This window comes from Vulpes lagopus, chromosome 3, assembly GCF_018345385.1.
Source record: "Vulpes lagopus strain Blue_001 chromosome 3, ASM1834538v1, whole genome shotgun sequence".
Taxonomy (NCBI): domain Eukaryota; kingdom Metazoa; phylum Chordata; class Mammalia; order Carnivora; family Canidae; genus Vulpes; species Vulpes lagopus.
The window spans coordinates 123,048,321-123,068,950 of record NC_054826.1 but is presented as its reverse complement, the minus strand read 5'-3'; positions in this window follow the sequence as shown (position 1 = coordinate 123,068,950).

Here is a 20,630-nt window from a genome sequence, read left to right as displayed (position 1 = left end):
GAAAAATGGCTGTTATAAAAATGACAAACACTCTTGGGAAATCTCAGACATCCTCAAATTAAATAATGACATGGAGAGAAAGGGAGAGCTGGCTTGGATGCAGAAGGACAGGTGCCAGGCAAGAATTTTTCTGACTCTGCTGTTGCCTCCAATTACTACAAAGCCCATTTAAATGGTCAAAAGAAAAAAACTAAGTAGAGATGGCATTCTTCCCTCCAGTGTCCCATGAAGTTTACCTAAGATTTACAGAGGTTGGAGAGTGGCCAATGATGAAGGCTGAAAGCCCGCTCCCGGATTTTGAATTGTGCAAAGCAATCTGAGGCTCAGCCTCTTCATCTAGAAATGGGATGATAAGGTCCATTAGACAGAGTTGCTGAGAGAGCTTAGAACTAGTAATAAAAGTTGTGAAAGGAACTAGTATAGTGCCTGGCACGGACAGTTGGTCCTCAGCAAATGTTGGTTGTGCTATTCTTTATAGCTCCCTCAGTGGATCATGCATTATTGGAGGCATGAACCATATTGTATTCATCTTCCTACGTGTGATGCCTAGAAAAGTTCTAGTGCTTAGCAAATATTAATGCATCCTTGCTGAATGAATCAATGAATCAATGAACATGTTTCCACAGCCACCGTGGAAGTCCAGATGTCAGAAAGAGTTTCAAGGCAAGCATATGTTGCCTCTTTGACATGGTTGAGGGAAATTAAGTGGTCCTCGCTCATAAATTTACAGAAAATCAAAGATCGCTTCCTTCAACTCTGACACAATGGCACAGTTTAATCTTTGGCAACCAGGACGTTTTCTAAAAACTATTACTCACCTCTGTAGGTTCTCAGATATGCTGATGAGAATGTAATCTTTCTTCCTAACCCCAAGCTCTCCTGAATACACGAGTCTAAAGGGATATGATTTAGTAATGATTATTGTGAAGGGTCTGGTGCTGGGTTGGCAGTTGGTTCCCCACTCTTCCCCCTAAAGGGTCTCCAACTGCTATCTTGTGATTTCTTCCCTTGATTTTAATGGTCTCTGTTACTTCCCTCAAATTTAATTTCCAATTCCTACTGCTGCCTGTCTTACCTTTCCTTAGTCCTCCTAATTGCTACTGTAGAACTGGAACCCAAGTGCTTCAGGTAAATATGAATGCACAACACTATTCCAAATTCACTTTTCACTTAGGCTTGTCTACTATGGTTCTAGTCAAGTGGCAGCCAGAATTGGAGTTACCTGAAGGTTCAAGTGGGTTAGATGTCCAGAATTAGTTCATCACATGGCTCAGAACTGAGGCTAGAAGCTCAGGTGGGCCCATGGGGGCGGAGAACCAACATATGGCTTCTCCTGGTGGTTTGGGCTTCTTGCAGCTGGCTTCTCAGAAGTAGCAAACATCTCCAAAGACCCAAGTAAAAGCTGTAAGACATCTGTGGCCTACTCTGAATCATGTTTGTCTCATTCTGTTGGTCACATATGGGAGGAGACAACAGAGGGATCAACCATCAGGAGACATGGTTCACGGGGGGACATCTTTAGAGATTGATTCCCACATCAGTTGTTAAAAGTGAGTCTCGAACATTCAATAGGAGTTTATCAATATCTTCTAGAAAAGAAGTTCCCAAGTTTTAGTGCATAGAATTATGGCTTTCTTCTTGACTTTGGAGATCCTTTTCTCCTACCACTTAACTTTCTGATTAGTTGCCTATTGAAGATTGCCATCTATTTATATGATATTATTATTTGCATGATATCTGGGTAAGTAGGGTTTGGTAGTACTTTTGGAGTGAATTGACTGTTAGATACAAATTGTTCATTTATCTTGCTGAATTTTCTGTTGCAACTTTTTACTTTTTTACACCCACTTGACCGTCTACCTCGGTATTCACTTCCTTTTGTTTGGTTCTGTGAAGGGAATTAATTTTTGCTGACTCAAATCATGATTTTCTATAAGTTAGACTTTTCGATAAAGACTGTGTCTGTTTTATGTGTGAGGATTGGGGAAAGGCAAAAGAATACTTCACTTAGGTGTTTTTCTAGGCCTTTATCCCCAGAGGATCACATAATTCATCAGTATAGTAAAAGAAAAACAACAACAACAACAACAAAAAACAACAACTATCCCTCCATGCAGGTATCTTAGTGTGGAGATTTTCAAGGTTTGTTGCATTGGGCTAGATACTTTCCTTCGCGTAGCCTTCATTTTTTTATCTGTAAAATGGGGAAATAAATCCTCTCTCAAAATGTGATCAAGAAGCTTAAGAAAGAAAATGTAAATCAAATGCTTAGTTAGGTGCCCAGCACATTGTAAATTAATTACAAAGGAGAATTTTCTTCCCATCTGTACCCCAAGAAACATATGTGGAACTTGTATATGTGTGTGTTCCATTAACTTCGTCCTATTATCTTGGAGAATACAAGTGCTTCTGGTCCTGTTGACTAGGGAGGCACCTCTATTAATCCAGGTCCTGGATGGGGAGAGATGCATAATCAAATTGAGTGATTTAAGGAGCATTTAGAAAAAGGGCTAGTTACAATACTCAGGGCAGGGTTAGGAAACACTACATAGTATATGGAAGTACCCCTGGGCGAGGGGCTACAAACAGTATGAAGGGGAGGGGTTCTGGAACAAGATCTGTAGCCTTCAGTAAAGAGTCACAGTGAGCTTTAGAGACCTGAAAAGAAGGATGCAGGAGACTACATGATCCAGTGGCATTATTCTCCTTCTCTCTACTTCAACTGGTGCTTCCCATCCAATGAACCGGATGGTTCATTGGGTTTTGGATCCCAAAAGCAAGGACAACCTCTAATTCATGAAGGCCAGCCTTCCAGCTAACAGAGCAGGATGGAGAAGCAAGAGAATGAATCTGGATGTGTAGGCAGAAGATATCTAGCACAGCCCCCTTCTCTGAAAGGCTAGTGTCTTCCACCACTTTGGACTCGCCCATTGCCAAACTCAGGTTCTACTAGAGTCTGAGGTTTTGAACCCATAAACAGGGCTGCCTTCACTATGGCTTCTCAGTCTGAGGTCCACCATGCCTGCAAGGTCTAAGACATACTGCTGAGGGCTGGGGATTCCTAAAGAAAGAGTTTTAATTCTATCTAGGTGATAATCTGGATAAAATTAGAGCAAATCGTGATTCATCTTATTACCAAGTACAGCCACACAATCCCACACAATTTCATGTGTTTCTACTTGAATTTGGCCCAAACTACATGACCATATATTGTAGGAATGAAGGTTTTACAACAAATGGAAAGAAATCACTGTGCCCATGGCAAACCAATAACTATTGGAATACCAAATTACAAATGACTTGTGCCAGAATTTTAATACTGCAGGCTCACGTGAATGAATGTGTTTCATGGGCATCAGTTTTACAATGATTTTCCAATAGTTTGGAAGCAGTAAGTTTGGAAGAGGCTTTCTTTCCCTGATTCTGAAAATTATAGGACTACATGTCCACTTAATTCAGGTTTCAAAAAGCCACAGTGTTAACCTCACCCTCAAGTGGGCAAGTCAGCTTTATGGAAAAGCAAGTGAACCTTCATGAGTGGGGTTTGCTCAATAGAATTCTGGTCAATAGAATTATGGGGGCCTTATGACCTGATCATTCTTAAATACAAGTAAACAGTTGGGGAATAATGATGTCACTTTATACATCTGTTCAGGAATAGGACCTCTCTCTATATTACTATCAGCACTTAAACTTAAATGTAGAATGTTACCTGACACTGTGGTTTTCTGTTAAACCCTTTAAGGGCAATTTATTTTTAAAACCCCTCATTTTATTTTATTTTATTTTATTTTATTTTAGAGAGAGAGAGAGCACAAGCAAGGTGGGGCAGAGGGAGAAGGAGAATCTCAAGTACATTCCATGTCCAGTGCAGAACCTGCCATGGGGCTCAGTCCCACAAACCCCAAGATCATGACCTGGGCAGAAATCAAGAGTCAGACACTTGACCTGCTGAACCCCCCAGGCACCTCTAAAACCCCTCATTTTAAATCAGCGTGGCTAATTTGAATCTTGGTGGTACCAGAACTTGCATGCATTCTATTTGTAACATTATTTAGGATTTTAGTGTCGTGTGAGAGCTACAATCACGAGAGGCTCTGACTCCCTTAGCAGCTACACATATTTAAATGAACATATGATGAAAATAACAAATCAGCACTGAAGGCTTCCATTGCTTTTCTAATTCAAAAGTTATCTGCGCAGTACGCAAGTTGGAGGCTGCTGTCCATTTATGCTCTTTGTGCGGGGCTAGTTGTGGCAAGGAACTTCAAAAGTCGCATTGCATTCTTAGGTTCCTGCTGCCAGGAAGGCAGAGTCCGTCACTGACAGAGCCCCTGGGCACAGAAATAAAGTAAAATAAAATAAACTACTTCTAGCCCTGCCACCCCCCTGTTCCCAGCTCCAAAGCCCCCTTCACTATGAAAAAAGGCTCACTTTCATCCTTTTGGAGGGTGACAGCCTACACTGCTTCCCACCTGGGGAGATGTAAAAATAAAGAAAACTCAGTCTGGAGTGAAGCTGTCAGCCCCAGGAACCCCTCTCCTTGAGCATGCTGGCCAGCATTATTGGGAAGTTATCTAAAGTGTCAGAGGAAACATTATTGATTTTTTAGTCTGTTTTGTCAACTAGTCAATAAGCCTTGCTTTCTCGTGGATTTTCTTTCTTCTAGCTCCCTGCCTCTCAGCTCCTTGGAGCTTCTCCCTTCTTCCCCTTCTTTCCATTTCTCTTTCTTCTCCTCTCCAGCGCTCTCTCTCTCTCCCTCTTTCTCTCTCTCTCTCCCCCTACCCCCGATCTTCTCTCCTTTCTCTTCATTTTGTCACTGTTTTTCTTCCAGTGTCAGCCAGCAGTTAAAAAAACTTCTCACTTATCCAAATATAGCTAATATCAGATCCATGAGTTGATCCATGCGGTCCATTTTTTAAGATAAACTTTTATGTAGCAGCACTGGCGTTGAGGCTGGGAGAGACGTTGCATGTATTCCTGGCTCATCATGCCCATGTGTGCTGCTCTTCAAGCTGAACTTCGCTTGTCCTTGCAATTCTCCCTCTGTGTGTAAATGACTGCCGAAAGTAGCCATTCCCAGACTTCTCTGCCATTTTAGAAGCTTCTTCCTAAAACCCAAAGGGATTCTAAGATCATGCTTAAATAGAATTCACTTTGTGTCCAACACTGTTCTAGGTGCTGTAAACATAGTAATTCATGGAATCCTCACAACTCCATGAGGTGGATTCTATTATTGTCTCAAGATCACTGAGGTCTTGAGAAGGGAATCCTTTCCTTCCTCTGCTTGTCAAGGAAGTCTTGGTGCTAAATTGTCTCAAATACTTGATTATCAGCTATCCGGCTGTCTCCAGAAGAGATCCCACTGGCAGATTATCCCAAGGCAGTGATGACACCTGTTATGATCGTCTCCTAGTTAAGGGTGTAAACCTACACTCAGTGTGCCTGGCCTGTGGCATGTGAGTATGCACAGGAGAAATGCAGCCCTCGGCCTCCCAGAGACCCACCAATTAATGGCACTCTCTACTACATCTTCAATTTCTCTTTCTCCACCTGTTCCCTTTAATCCTACGAGCATGTTCAAGTGTCTGATTATACTTTCCCTCTTCTTTTTTTCTCTACTCCCACATCCCCCAGTGGCCACCATGTACAGGTCAGGATGGGCTAAACTTTTTTGCAGAAACAACAAAACACTCTTGTGATTTAAAACCACAAAGGTTACTTCTTGCTTGTGCTAGACTATCCCTCAGGCTTATCTGGAGCTCTGCTCATTCTCACTGCTTAGGGAATTAGGCTGATGAAGGCCCCATCGTAACAAATGCTTCAGTGATTGTGGTGGCAGGGAGAAGCAGGCATGGGAATGGCCAGGCACTCCTTTCATCCTTTGTTTTATATTCTGAGCCATTTTTAAGTGTAGACTCAATAGTTAACATCTATTCTCATTGTGCCACTATCCACGTGATTCTTAAAGAGTAAAATGTTGGCAGTGATTTCTTTTTCTCTCATGTTTCAGAATCAAAGGAAATAACCCAGGTTGAAAACTTGTAACATTCTCAAATCAAGGATTCAGGAAAAATGTCAAGGTCCTCATTTCTGTGCATTCCTCTTTAATCACGTAATGAGTTTCCTGTCAGTGATGTGTGAACAAAGAGGAGCTAAGTGCAACTTATTATATTCACATTTTAGTTTTTACTACATATTTATGTTAATTCAATATATATATGTATATATTCCTATATATATATACATATATATAACAGGAAATTTGCTATTTGGAATTTCAACTCTCTTCTAAAGAAAGAAGGTTATCTTGATCAGTTTGGGAATTAAGATTTGCAGCTAAGAGGTGATGTGCTGAATTTCTCTCCTTTCCTCTCTCTTTCTCTCCCATCTTAATCATTTCTTCCATCCTCCCCTCCCATTCACAAACTTCCATTGCACTCTTTGCATGTTTAAATAGGAGCTCCCGATGTGTTTTGTTAGCAATAAAACAGTGAATCAGGCAAACAGGGATCTCAGAAAACCTATATTCCTGATGGGGGAAGGAAAAGAATATCTGATAGAAAGGATAATTTGCTAAGATAATGGACCAGAAAGTGATCAGATGGGTATTTAAGACTCAGTGACAAAGAGGGTCTCCCCAAGAAGCTACCACTTGAGCTGAGACCAAGTGCAGAAGAAATCCAGGAAGAATAACATTTTAAGCAATGGACGGATCAGAGGAGGTGATAGGGATAAATTGATGCATTTGGGAAGCAGAAAAAAGGCAATAATAGCTGCAGATATGTCAGGGAAAGGGTTGGCACTCCAAGGAAACCCTTGCTCCCGTGTTTTGAAAAGGTTATGTGTGCAAAGAGTTGAAGCTCAGCACACTGACAGTCCCTGTAATTCTCTGAAACCAACAAAATATCCCTGAGAAGGAAAAAGCAGTGAAGGGACTAGCTATGTCCTTTGGTGGCCTCTTTTCAAACTGAAGCTGAAGCTGAGGATCTGTTCATTGGGTTCACCCTTATGGAACCTGGACATGAGAGTCTATAATGTGAGAGGTGCCCCTTGAGGTGGGGGATTACCCTTACTCTAATAATGATCATAAACACCATTTTGTGGGTCCAAGATGGGAGCCTTGATTCAGCAAGTGCAAGTTTATTCCCAGAAATAACAGGGCACTAGAATCTAGACCACTTTGGAAGATCCAGTATAATTAATCACTGTTTTAAAATGAGCGCTTCTTAAAATGCTGTTTTAAAATTATGTTTTATTAAAATGTCTTCCTCTTATTTTAAGAGAGATGTGTTTATTATAATCTAAAGTAGAAAAAGACAAGAATAAATCCCATTCCATCCACAGATAACCAGTATTAACTTCATTATGTATATCCTCCCCCAACATAATATTCTTTTTTTCCCTCAAAATGAGGTTATACGTTATTTATTAGTTCATTTTTATCTTCATTGAACAAATATTGATTCAACCCCTATTGTGAGTCAGATGGTCGGGATACAGACTTGAATAAGATTGATACTGTTCTTGAGCTTATGGGGAAATTTAACAGGGGAGACATATTTGTTTTTTAAATCCAGATTTCCAGTTTTACAATGGCAAAATATTCACTTCACTCTCCTCTCAGACATCAACCAAATAACAACAAAAAGAGAAACTGAAGTGCTCACTTCATTGTTTTAAGTAACTAGGAAAAACTTGCAGCTCACAACACAGAGACAGAGAGACAGGGACAGAACAGAGAACCAGAGAGTCAAGCAGAAAGAGGACAGGAACTTTAGATACAGAAAAAGTTCTCCCAGACTAGGGTTATATCAATGTATTAATTTTTAACGTTAGGAATGGTATCTCTAGCAAGGGTGACCAGTGTCTCCCTCTCTCCATTTAGCCCAATAGATAAGTGATGTGTGGAAACCAAACGAAACACACCTGTACATGCACCAGCACACACCTGCACACACACTCCATATTTGCAGGAAGCTATCTGCAAATGAGGCAAGGTGAGGAGAAAAGGTTTGTAACGGGAATAACTCTGCAGTTGCTGCTCTTGGCTTGTTGGTGAAAAAAAAATAAAAGAATAAATTACCAATACTGATTTCAGGAATAAAAGATAATTTAAGCAAACAAAGTACTAGTGAATGTCATCTCAGAGTCAAAAAAACAAAACAAAACAAAACAAAGTCTTCACAAATGTGTTAAATGCAGATGATTTAAAAGCAAAATGTTACCAAAAGCTAAAGGATCAGATAATTCCCATTCTGTTTAATGTCTTTGAGAGCCCAGGGGGGAAAAAATGAAACCTTCCAAATTCTTGTTATGAACTCACCGTAACATTGAGAGCAAAGTCCCCTGAAGACAGCAGACCAATCTCATTTTGATCAAACAAGCCAGACACAGATGCTAAGTCTCCTTGCTTTGTGCAAGAGGGATGTGACCACCTGTTCCATGGGTTTGGCCACTCGTAGACATCTGTAATTAATCCCCATTTCTGTGGCTTTTCTCACCCCCGCCCTGCCCTTCCTGGTGCCTCCAGATTCTGAGATGTCCTGCTTCGATGGGTTTGATGAATCACTCTGCTTCCTGCTGTGACCCCCTCTCCCTGAGTTCATCCCCACCACTCTGCTTGGTCAGACTACTATCCCATCCGCTTTCTCCACCTTCTACAAAATGTTAAAATCTTTTATTCACTTAAGTCTCTTCCAGTGCTTTTATTCCTGTGAGTCTTTAACTTATTTTATTCCCTTCATCTCATGTGAGTGGCATTTCCAGAGGAAAACCCAATACCTGTGTGGCCAATGACTTGTTTAATCAGTAGCTCTTAGTATAGTATGTTAAATAAAATCAAAACAATAGTTGAACCAAATAAGTAACTGCAGTTCCTTAACATCAAATATCTAGTCAGTGTTCAGATCTCCCCAATTGTACCATAATTGTGTTTTACCCCTCTTTTTCCTACAGCCATAGCTCTTTTAATCTGCTTTTAAAATTTAACAATACAGAAACAAAATTTAACAATACAGGGACACCTGGGTATCTCAGTTGGTTGAGCATCTGCCTTTGGCTCAGGTCATGACCTCAGGGTCTAGGATTGAGCCCTGCATCGGGTTCCCTATTCATCGGGGAGTCTGCTACTCCCTTTTCTCTGCCCTTCCCCTTGCTTGTGCTCTCTCTCACATTCTCTCTCTGTCTCTCAAATAAATAAAATCTTTAAAAATATTTTAACAATACATATATCATTAACATATTTTCATGTCAATAATTATTAGTTAATCACCATCCTAATGAAGGAATAGTAATATGTGGATAAACCATCGATGACGTCAATATTTGCCATTTTCATGCTTCAAATAAAACCAGAAGGAACTAATGGGGTAGCTAGACATTTTCTACATATTTCTGTCCTTACATCTTATTTCTGCAAACATAAGAAATATACTGAAGAAAGTGCACATGTTCAGTGTGGCAGATGGGTTTGACCACACTTCCCTCCTGAGGTTAATACCAATTTTCTTCTAAGGTGGCTGTGTATGCGAGTGCCCACTTCCTGACCTGGCTTGCTTTAATATCAGCATTTTGTTTTTTCTCTACCTACTTGAACAGTAAGAAAATGGCATCTCATTTTTGCTTACCCTTTCTAATGAGGCTGACCTCTTGGACATATGACCATTAGTCGTTTGAATTTCTTCTTTTTCATTACCCATTTCTTTCCTTACCAGGGTTTTATCCTTAGACTGCTTGGTCTGGATGCTACTTTAATTCTGAACACTCTGCTTGAGGAATGAAGCCAATACACTCAAGCTGAAGAAAAGACATGTTACATGCTGGAGCCCTCTATGGATAGATGGGTGGAGTTTTTAGAGAAATGAGTTGCCCATCTCTATGGGTATTCAAGGAGCAGTATTGATCCTTTGGTGGAGAATCATAGGACAGATTCAAGTAAAAACATGAGAATGAACGAGTTAGTTGTGAGGTTTCTTGCAACCTTGAGACCTTTCTGTTAAACTGAAGAGGTGAGGCTAAAAGACCAGGTACATAATCCTTCAAAACTCTGAAAATTGTAGAACTGTTGTCATACAGAGGAGAGCTTCGTATAGTCGCTGGTCACAATCCTGCCTGTTTTTCAAACTAACATGATGGTACAAATCAGGCTCTTTCACATAAAGACTAGCTGCAATGTTATTTCACCAATAAGATTGTCTTATTTAAGAGCAATAGCTATAAATGAGAGAGACTTAGGGAGACAGGAGTTGGGGGAGGAGGTGGAGGAGGGGGATAAAGAGGAAGAGGAGAAGCAGGAAGGCAGGGACAAGGGGAAGATACTTCAAGCATTGGCTTGAGTCACTGGATCTAAAGTTGAATTTAGTGTTTTGATTAAACTCTTTACTCTTCTAATCGTCTTTTCACTGAAAGACAGACTTCTTTAGCTTCTAAAAATATTTACATGGTATGGGTATCTGGTTTTTCTTGTCACCTGAGTTCCATTGTTAAATTCCAAGGTAGAGAACCAAACAAGGATAGCATCATAGTCTTGAATTAAAACCCTCTCAAGGGTGGCTTTCCGGAACACTTCTCAGAATTTTGGCAGGAACACAGCAGATGTGAAGCCTCTGTTCACAAATGGCCCCCAACTAGTTTTCAGAATGTATTAACCTTCCTGTTAGCACGTCCTGAAGGCTCTCTGTGTTTCAGCATTTATTGGTGATGTCACTGAATTCATGGTTCGTACTGTTTCTTTCCAGGGCTTGGGTAAAAAAATCACAAAAAATAGTCAACAAATAGCTCTTGAGCAGTCAAGTCAGGCAAATAATGAATTGTTTATGTACATGAAGGACAGTGATTTTATCTTGGAATCTGAATGTTAGTGGTTACAGCCCCTTTATAAAATGCCTGAGTATATTTTCCTGGTCAGTATTTTCATTTCCACTCTTCTAATCCAACAGGGATGTTAGGGTCATAATTAGATTTTACCACAAACCTAATAATGATTAGTAATATTCTTACTGAAGAAAAGCAACAAAATATAAGACAGTTCACAGTGAACTCTGCAGGACAGGTTTGTGAAAGGAAATAAGTCATATTCGGGCCTTAGCTTTTGATTCATGTTTTAGGACAAAATTGATTTAAAAAGCTTTTGTGGTTCTTCTCTTAGACATATAGCTTCTAAAGGAAGTCTTGGAAAGATTCTATAGTCTGGAAATATTTCAAATGTTATTTTTTTTTTCATGAAAACAAAAATCTCCAGTGGCATTTTTAAAAAATTAGCTGGCATAAGTCTCTAACATTCTTCATTGAGTGAATATTTGGCATCATCTGACCGGTCATTAAATGAGTCCCTTTCTTAATTCCCATATAGAAATATGCCTCACTTATGGGACCTATGGGTGGCTCAGTCAGTTAGGCATCCAACTCTTACTTTTAGCTCAGGTCATGATTTTTTAGGGTCATGGAATCGAGCCCCGCATGGGGCTCTGAGCATGACTCAGAGTCTAGTTGGGATTCTCTTTTTTTCTTTTCTTCTGCTCCTCCTCACCCCCCTGCTCCTCTCCTTCTCTTAAAAATAAAATTTAAAAAAAAAGAGAAAAAAGAAAAAGAAAAGAAATATAGCTTACTTAAAGGCCACAAGGAGACAGATCTCCAAACTTGTCTTCCTACTCGTCTTGTATTGTCCATACCCCTACAAGGTGGTGAAACAATATTTTATTCTTGTCCAGACCCTTGTCCTTCTGTTTAGAGGAAACCATAGCTAAGTCATTCAGCATTTTCCCATCCATTTGGGGATCCAGTTCAGAAAGGGAGGATGGGGGAAGAAAAATTAAATAGAAATTGTGACTTTTTTGGCAAACATAGATGATAGGTGCATCCACACCATCTAAAGCAGATAGGACTGTCTCAGTTGGCAATCCCTGAGAGCAGACCCTGAGGAAAAAAAAAATTAAGTGCAAGTACTTTTAGTTGGGAGTTGAAGAAAATATGAGACACCAGATACCAAGTAAGGAACTAAGATAAAAGAAGTTAGATGATGAAGTGTGTATTATCAAGTCTGTTACCACGGTGGGTGACTGGAGATTAATCTCCCTGGAGATTCTGGTAGCCAGTGTGGGACAGCTCATCTCCATGTTACCCTACCCAACGGATGACCAACTCCTTTCCACCATTGGCTGAGAGACACTTGGGAGCATTGTTAGTTGCACAGGTCTTCCAGCCTGCCACAGAGTGGGCAAAGTGGAAGCTGGTGGCTAAAGAAAGCCCCCAGGCCATCGAGGCATTGCTTGTACGTAGAAGTCTGGGCACCTTTCACTGAAATGTTAAAGGTGAGGGGACATGGGCAAGGCATCAACCTTTATTCAGAGGGTACACTTTTGGGTTTCCCTTGAGAGAGATTGTAATGGGCCTTTGGATCTTAACTGTATCACTTCTCTTGGGAACTCCATTTCCTCATCTTAAATGGGAATGATGGTGTGGGATGAGGGGGCATTGGAGGGAAATGAGAGGACACCCTAAGTTCACAAATTCCCTACTGTCCCATCCTCCTGAAGCATGCGTGTGCTCATACAGAACACTCCCAGCAATGACTTCACTAACTTGCGTCTCCACTAATAGATAACTTTGAAGATCCTTCTTCAAATTCTTGATTAGGATCTAAGACTCATCGATATCTCTCCCTGGATTAAAGTTTCAAATGCCATCTACAGCCTCATGAAATTGCACCTGAATGCAGCAAGATGAGCGTCAAACTACTTTGCCACACAGCACAGGGTTTTTTGTTTTTGTTTTTTTTTTTTCTCAGATGCAATCACCAGTTTAATCATGTTCACATTTGTGAAGGGAGAGCTTTTGGTGGGTAATGCACTTTAAGAAATTTGAGGAAAGATAAACCCAAATGGAAATATATTATCTCAGCCCTCAGCCGTGTTGCACTTCATTATTGTTATGTTACCATTTGCTGGAATGGTTATCTGTCTTATAATTCATTCGTAAAAGTGGAGACAACAAAGTTGAAAATCAGAGTAAGTGGAACATGGCCTGACAACGCTGCTGTGAACCTCCCATAACCCCAGTCCCAGGTGGCAACCACATCTTTGACAATACTTGGAGTCCTGCTCAGCCAGTTTCATTGTATCTTGCAAGGGTTCCAGCTACCATCTGCCTTGAGTGAAAAGAATCTTACCTGCTTTTATAGCCTGGCGGTTATTACACTAGATTCAAATCTTATTATTTGACTGACTGCCCATTCTTCAGGATCTTGCCAAAGGAAAAAGCAAAACAAAAAATGGCAATTTGTTTTAGAAACAAATTTGTTTAGGTACATAATACCTAAATGGATGTTCAGCCAAATGGATATATCTTGTGGCTAGACTTCATCTCTAATGGGACTGAGATTGTCACACACGGCTTCATATTCTTTTGCCAAAGCCCTCTCCTGAGAGTCTTGGGGAGCTCAAAAGGCAATTTGAGGAAGGGGGTGATTTGTGGAAGGGGAGGATCTTCCCAACCACAGGGTGGAGAGCTGGCAAAGTCACAGGGAATCTCTGCCTAGCTTGGAGGGCCTAGTTAGCGTTGGTGCCTAAATCTGAACCCCCAAAACAGCGACACACAGACATGGCCCTGACCTCAAGGAACTGAATGGGTAGCATACATGTGAGACAGAAAGTAGAGATGTGTGCATGTGTTCACTTCTACTGAGAAGGAACAGCCGGCTCCAGCATTGCGAGTATTCAATAGCAAAACTCAACTGAATAAAAGTTAAAGAGCAAATTGGCTTTATTCATGAACCCAGCAGCATCCCACCTAGCGAACAAAAAGAAGCTCTGTCAAGCTATAGAAAGGGACAAAATTTTTAAGTCAGGGAGAAAGTGTTGGGGGGAATAGAAATTATTAGCAAAGAATACATTGTTTTAGACAAGGCCATCCTCCTAAGAGGAAAGGAAGGGGTCTATTAGTGAATCTCTCAGTGTTGACCAGGAAATTCCACATCCACTGGTTACAACTTCCATTCCTGGCAGTTGAAACTGCAGTCAGGTTAGGTATTAAGTCTCAGTTTGCTAATGTAGGGGCCTTAGCCTAGGGCCATCATTTTGGACCTGTGGGTTTCTTTTTAAAATGGGGTAAGTCCTAAGGCAGGTAGGAGAAGGGGAGATATTCAATACAGGTCAGAGAGGACTTCATCCAGAGGGTGACTTTTGAGCTGAAAAGACGTAAAAGAGAGGTAGTGGGGAAAGAAGGTGGACAGAGGGAGCACAGGAGTGAAATCCCAGAGGCAAGGCAAGGCAATGCATTTTTTTATTGAGATATGATTGACATGCAACATTATATTAGTTCCAAGTGTACAGTATTGTGATTCCGTCTTTGTATATATTCCACAGTGACCACCGTAATAGCCTAGTTAACACCCATCACCACACCTAGTTTTATGTGTTTTTTCTTATGTTAAGAACTTTTAAGATTTCTACTCTTAGCATCTTTTAAATATACAATACAGAATTATTAACTATGGTCATGGTGCTATACCCGAGATGCCCAGGATATATTTATTTTGCAACTGGAATTTTGTACCTTTTGACCATCTTCTTCCATTTCACTTACCCATCACTCTGCCTCTGTCAGCCCACCTATCCATTGTTTGTATTTATGAGTTCATTGTTTTGGAGTTTTTTTCTGGAAAGAAAAATTATGCATTGTCTTGCACTTAATGCATTTTTCTGGGAAGGGTAATATTTATGGGAAGGGTAGTACTATGGCTAAAGCATTGTCTTTCCTCTACTTCTTAGATGGTGCAAGTAGAGCTGGGAAGTTCAAGGATTGACCAAGGTTATGGGGTTAAAATGCATAGAACTCCAGCCTTAGAGTTTATAACCCAATGCTCTTTCCACTACACCACCCTCCTCCCCGATCCTGCGGAGTGACTGTAATGTTAGGACCCACGTCGCTGACTCTTGTTCAGCTAGTATTCACTCCTGTCTTCTGCCTCAGTTACACAGGGTGAGTGTAAAGTTGGAAGGGAAGAGAAATGAAACCTCCCAACTCGGGGCAAAGGCACCATATGTCTTCCAACTCCTGGGCACGATGGGGAGTCTCCTTAATGACTTTCCTCATTCTACCTCCCCCCCTCACCCTGGCATCTCCGTGTTGGCTGCACATATGGTGCCTCTCCCTTCTCGAGGAATTGCTTCTACTGATATCATTTCCTGTCACAACCTTAATATTCTTTTAATGTACTTCCATTGCTTGCTGCAGAGCTAATCTGTTATCCCTTGTTATGGAGGCCTCATTCCAAATGCCAGAGCAGAGGATCGTGTCTCTGAGCTAAGAGCGACACTTTCTTTGTGCGTTTGTCGGTTTCAAACCTTGACTTTTAAATGATGTACATAATTGTCTGGGTTGTGAAATTTCGAGTTTGTATAAGGGATGACTATATTAGTCGGTCTGGGTTGCTTACCATTACTGGATATAACAGCAAGAACAAAAATATATACTGTTTTAAAAAATAATAATTCTACATAACTGCAAACTCTAACTATAGAGTATACTACAGGTAAAGGTGGATCAAGGACCAACGTTTTCTCCACCCCTCCATTCTGCCTTCCACAGTGTTTGGTTTAACCTTATCAGAGGCACAGAGCTGATTACAAAATGTTTGCCAGCTGTAACCAGGATTACAAGTTTCCCAATTTGTAACAAGCAAGAGAGGAAACTTCTCCATCCAAAGGTCTTGGAAATGTCTCAGTCCCTTTGGCCTGAGGTGCACCATGTGCCATCTATGTCATGTGACCAGGGATAGGAAATGTGCTTATTGGCTTAAGACCAACCAATCAAAACCTCTGATTCAGACCTTTACCCATCACTCTGGATAAGGAAAAATAGGTGCTGGAGAGGCCACCAGTGTCCCAGCATGGGCTTGGGGGAGTCATTATCAGAAATTAGAACCCCAATGCCTACATTTCACTATCAACCCCATCACTTACCATCTGAGTGATTTTGAGGACATCACTTAATCTCTGTATGCATCCTTTTCCACATTCATTAAGTAGAAGTCATGTAAGAAGAAACTAATTTTTATAAGGCAAATTCTTACTGTGGCATTCAAAGCCTACTTCATTCAACATCCTCTCCAAAGTTCACATTTAGTGCTACATCTTGATGCTCCTTAACTGCATTCAGCCGTCCAATAGCAACAGGAGGCAGGTAGAGGGGGGGGGCTGTTGCTCCTGTCCTACATATGACAAAACCAAGGTTCTAAGTTACTGAGCGATTTGCCTGCATTGGACAAACAAATCAATTGACAAAGTTGGTCTGGGCTCAGGGACCTTTCCAATGTGGAGTACAGGTACTTGAGTTCTTATTGTTGATGCTGTTGTTGTTGTTGTTAAGATTTTATTTATTTGAGATGGGGGGTGGGGAGGGGTAGAAAGAGAAGTATAAACAGACTGTGCTCTGAGCATGGAGCCTGACTCAGGACTCGATCCCACGACCCTGAGATCATGACTGGTGCTGAAATCAAGAGTCAGACCCTCAACCGACACAGCCACCCAGGCCCCTTGAGTTCTTGATGTTTTTCCCAAGGCTCTAGATCTGCCCTAATATAATATCCACAAAACACATGGAGCTCCTTAAATTTCCATTAATTCCTTTTTCATAGAATTAAAACATCAGTGTCCCAGTCATACAAGCCACATTTCAAGGACTCAACACCACGTGTAGCTGGCAGAAACCATATTGGTCATGACAGATGTAAAAAAATCTCCACCATCCTTGAAAGTTCTGTCAGTTGGTCTAAACCAATGTACACAGTAAGTGCTTAATATCACGTTGTGTTTTTTCACAGGCAATGAATGGAGGTAATAGGTACTTAGTCAATATCCTTTCATCACCCTGGTTAGGTTAAAATGTAAGTACATTCAAACAGTGGTAGGATTTAACACAACAGAAAGAATCAGTAAGAGAGAGGATACTGCTGACCCCGCAAAACCCTTTGTGTGTGCATCACATAGGTGTCCTCATATTAAATATTAAAATAAAATAAGAAAATAAGGAGAATTGTTTGATTCCGTGAGAAGCAAATCGCAATTTACAAAAGTTTCAGACTCTCTCTCTGCCTTCTTCCCAGCCCCGTCTTTTCTTTCTGTTCTCCAAAGATCACTGTCTTTTGCAACAAGGAAGGTCTAGCATATAGAAATGGTAAGCAGAAGGGGCTTGGCAATTTTAATACACACAGGGAAAGCTGCAAGGAACCTGGCATCCTACTTTAGAATGATTTGGAACCATACTGCCATTTCCATGCCAGACCATGTTTTTATAATTAGCTGCTCTAAAAAGGACTCCATCCTCAATGCGTGTTGTGATTTGGGGACATGCCGCATACAAAGAGGTTCTGTGGCAAAGGAAACATTACAAGACCTCTTCTGTTTACGTTCCCTTCCTTTTCTCCTTGGCTTATCTTCCTCACAAAGCCTTGGATGTGTCTTTCGTGTTATGTGGGGGTGGAGGGAGGCTTGAAAGTGGCAAATTGTCCAGCCAAGTGGAGGTGTCATCAAGTGAGAGGAACATTGCCTCTTGTTAATCTATTACCTGGACGGCCAAGACCGTCACTGGATGCCACACACTCAGCCTCTGTTTCCCTAAAGCAGCATCTGGCTCCCTGGCTGGTCCTCCCCAGCACGTGCGCAGAACGGCAGCTGGGTTTCTCTGGCTGCTGACAAGCTCTGAGTTGCTCCCTGTCTCCAGGAGCCATTTTCTTGGGTTCACCTTTGACCTTTGGCTCACTTCCATCCATTTTTCATGAAGATTTTATGTGTCTCTGATCACCCCTTAAAAAAAAAAGGATGAGGCAAATGAATTCTTCACGTGCATCTCCTATGTCTATGTGCAATATATTTTAGAGCGGTTGGTGGGCAGAGCAGGGCTTTAATGTCCTCTGCATCAGGGGGGAAAAATGTGTTGGTCTGAAAGAAATGTCACGCCAGCAGCTTGTTGTCTCCTGAGCACTTGCAGAATATCGCTCTTTAAATAACCCTGGGCAACAATGTGACATCTTTAGGGATAAACAGATAAAAGGAAAAGCAGAACAAACTGAACAAACAAAAGTAGGTCTTAAGAACTATATGTATAAGGTGATTATACCTGTAACTTCAGTTCGAATTAGAAAAACTTTGACAGAGTAGGATCCCAGGTGTAAATGTGAGTTTACCAATCCCAATCCCAGAACTTTAATACAGCCAGGCAGAGAGGAGTAAAAACCACCCACCCCCCCATAACCATGGTGGCTGGGCGTGCAGTTGCAGGATGCCATTTGGACAAAGCAGGTGTTCTGTGCAAACTTTAATTATGGAAATCCAGACAAACCAATACTTCCCTCTTCTGCCATTGGATTGGCCACCAAGTATTATTTAAAATGAAGTGGTGGCACAGTTTCAATGAACAAATCTATTTATTATAGCTGAGTGACCTTCTGTTTCCCAGTATTGTGGACCTCTGGTGCCTGATAGGAATTCAGATTCCTCTGAGTTTCTGGCTTGCACTTAGAGTAGAATTTGGAATCCCAGAGATTTGGGCTCTATTTTAATAGGGGGCCTGTTTGAATGTACTAATACTCTGGTAGAATTTCCACGTAGAAATGGATTATACTTCTAAGAAACACAGGTCAGGGGCACCTGGGTGGTTCAGTTAGTTAAGCGTCCAACTCTTGATTTCAGTTCAGGTCATGATCTTGGGGTCATGAGACCAAGGCCCGTGTTGGGTTCTGTGCTCAGTGGGGAGTCCACTGGAGATTCTCTCCCTCTGGCCCCCCTCCACAGTATGCATTCTCTCTCTCTCTCTCTAAAATAATAAATAAACAGACCTTTAAAAAACTAAAATGAAAAAACATAAGTCACAGTAAAATGACTTTTAAAGATGTGATACCCCAGAACACAACTCCCAATATCTTAACTATTAACCTGGCTTCCAGAGACATTGACCACTTAGCACAAGATCTACTGGAGCAGAAGGAAACCTTTGGAGGAGATGGTTATATTCATGGCATAGGTTGTGGTGATGGATTCATGGGTGTATACTTATATCCAAACTCATCAGGTTGTACCCATGAAATATGTATAGCTTTTTGTATGTCAATCATACCTCAGTTGGGTGGGGTTGTTTGTTTGTTTGTTTAGGTAGTTTTTTTTTAAAGACACTGATCAACTTTGAAATAGCACCATACAAATAATAAGAGAGTTATTATTTAAAATGCAAGTAATAATTTTTAAAATGTTAACTTGACACTGGATTGGAGAATGATGTGACATGTTGAGAAGCTACACCAAAGGAAAGCAATGATCTTGAAAACTGCCTCTGAGATAGAGTCCATCATGCAGATGGGGAGAGAAGTGTGAACCCGATTCTCCTCTTCTTTTTTCTTCACACTTCTCCCCATCACACTCGTGAGCCTTGATGGAGGAGAGGGAAAAGTCTCGTTCTTGGATCACCTGAAGGTGTAGCTTCTTCTCCATCTGTCTTTGAGACTGCAGGAGAGACAATAAACCCTGGGAGCCTCCCACTAGAACACGCTTCCTTTCCCGTGTTGCCCCATGCCTAACTCCCCATGCAACTCAACAATGATGACAAGGTGATTACATAAATGAAAGACATAAGGGCAAAATCATACTAGTATCACAGTATTGGTATTTCTATTCATGAGGACAAAGAGCTTAACAAATTGAATAGTAATAGCAATAGAATGGAGCTTGGAGGTCACATGATTCAGCCTTTATAGACAACTGATTTGTTCTAGGATTCATAGTAACCGATAGACAAAATTCCCAGTCCATGACACTCAAGCTACAAAGAGATGGGATTCACTGACTGGTGCCCTGGTTTACTGATTGGTTGACCCATGTATCTAACAAATACCTACTATGGCTTAGATCCTGTTCTGGTCAATGGGACTCCCCAGAGAAAGAATACATAATCTCTATCCTCAAGAAAGTCACTGTATGGAAGAAGAAATGCACACACATGCACACACACACATAGCTGGTTCCTCATGAATAAAGATTGGAATAGGAATGTGTGCCAAGTGTTGAGACTTCACAAGGAGGTAGCACTGATGGGATAGCAAAGAAACCTCACAGCATCCTTAAAACCATAGCATCTTCTTCCAGGCCTTGTACAGAGCACTGATGGAGCTGGGCCAACATTTTGCAAGGGGCGGGGGGTGGGGGGGAATGCCAAATGCCACACAAAAGGTCCAAACAGGGAATGAAGATTTGTAGGGGAGCCAGAATGCCCCTAGCGGGTGGGAATCAGAAGGCCTTCCTGGAGGAGGTGATATCTGATGTGCTTCTGAAAGGATCTCCAGAACTTCCTAGCAGACACAGAGCCCTAGGGTGCCAGGCCTGGGAAGATCCCAGAGCAAATAAACAGTAACGCATTTGGTTTGATTTTTGTCCCTGTCTTTTTGGTGCACATGGCATTATTAACTTTCTAAACATAAACATATTCCTTTTAAAATCCATCTTCAAAGCAGACTGGAGTTCCAGGCCCATGGAGACTTGACATATCAAAAGAAACTTGCTGACGCAAACCGCAGTACAGAGCTTGATCTATCCTAATATACAATTTTAATGTTTCTCATTTTGCAGCCTTGCCAGCTACCA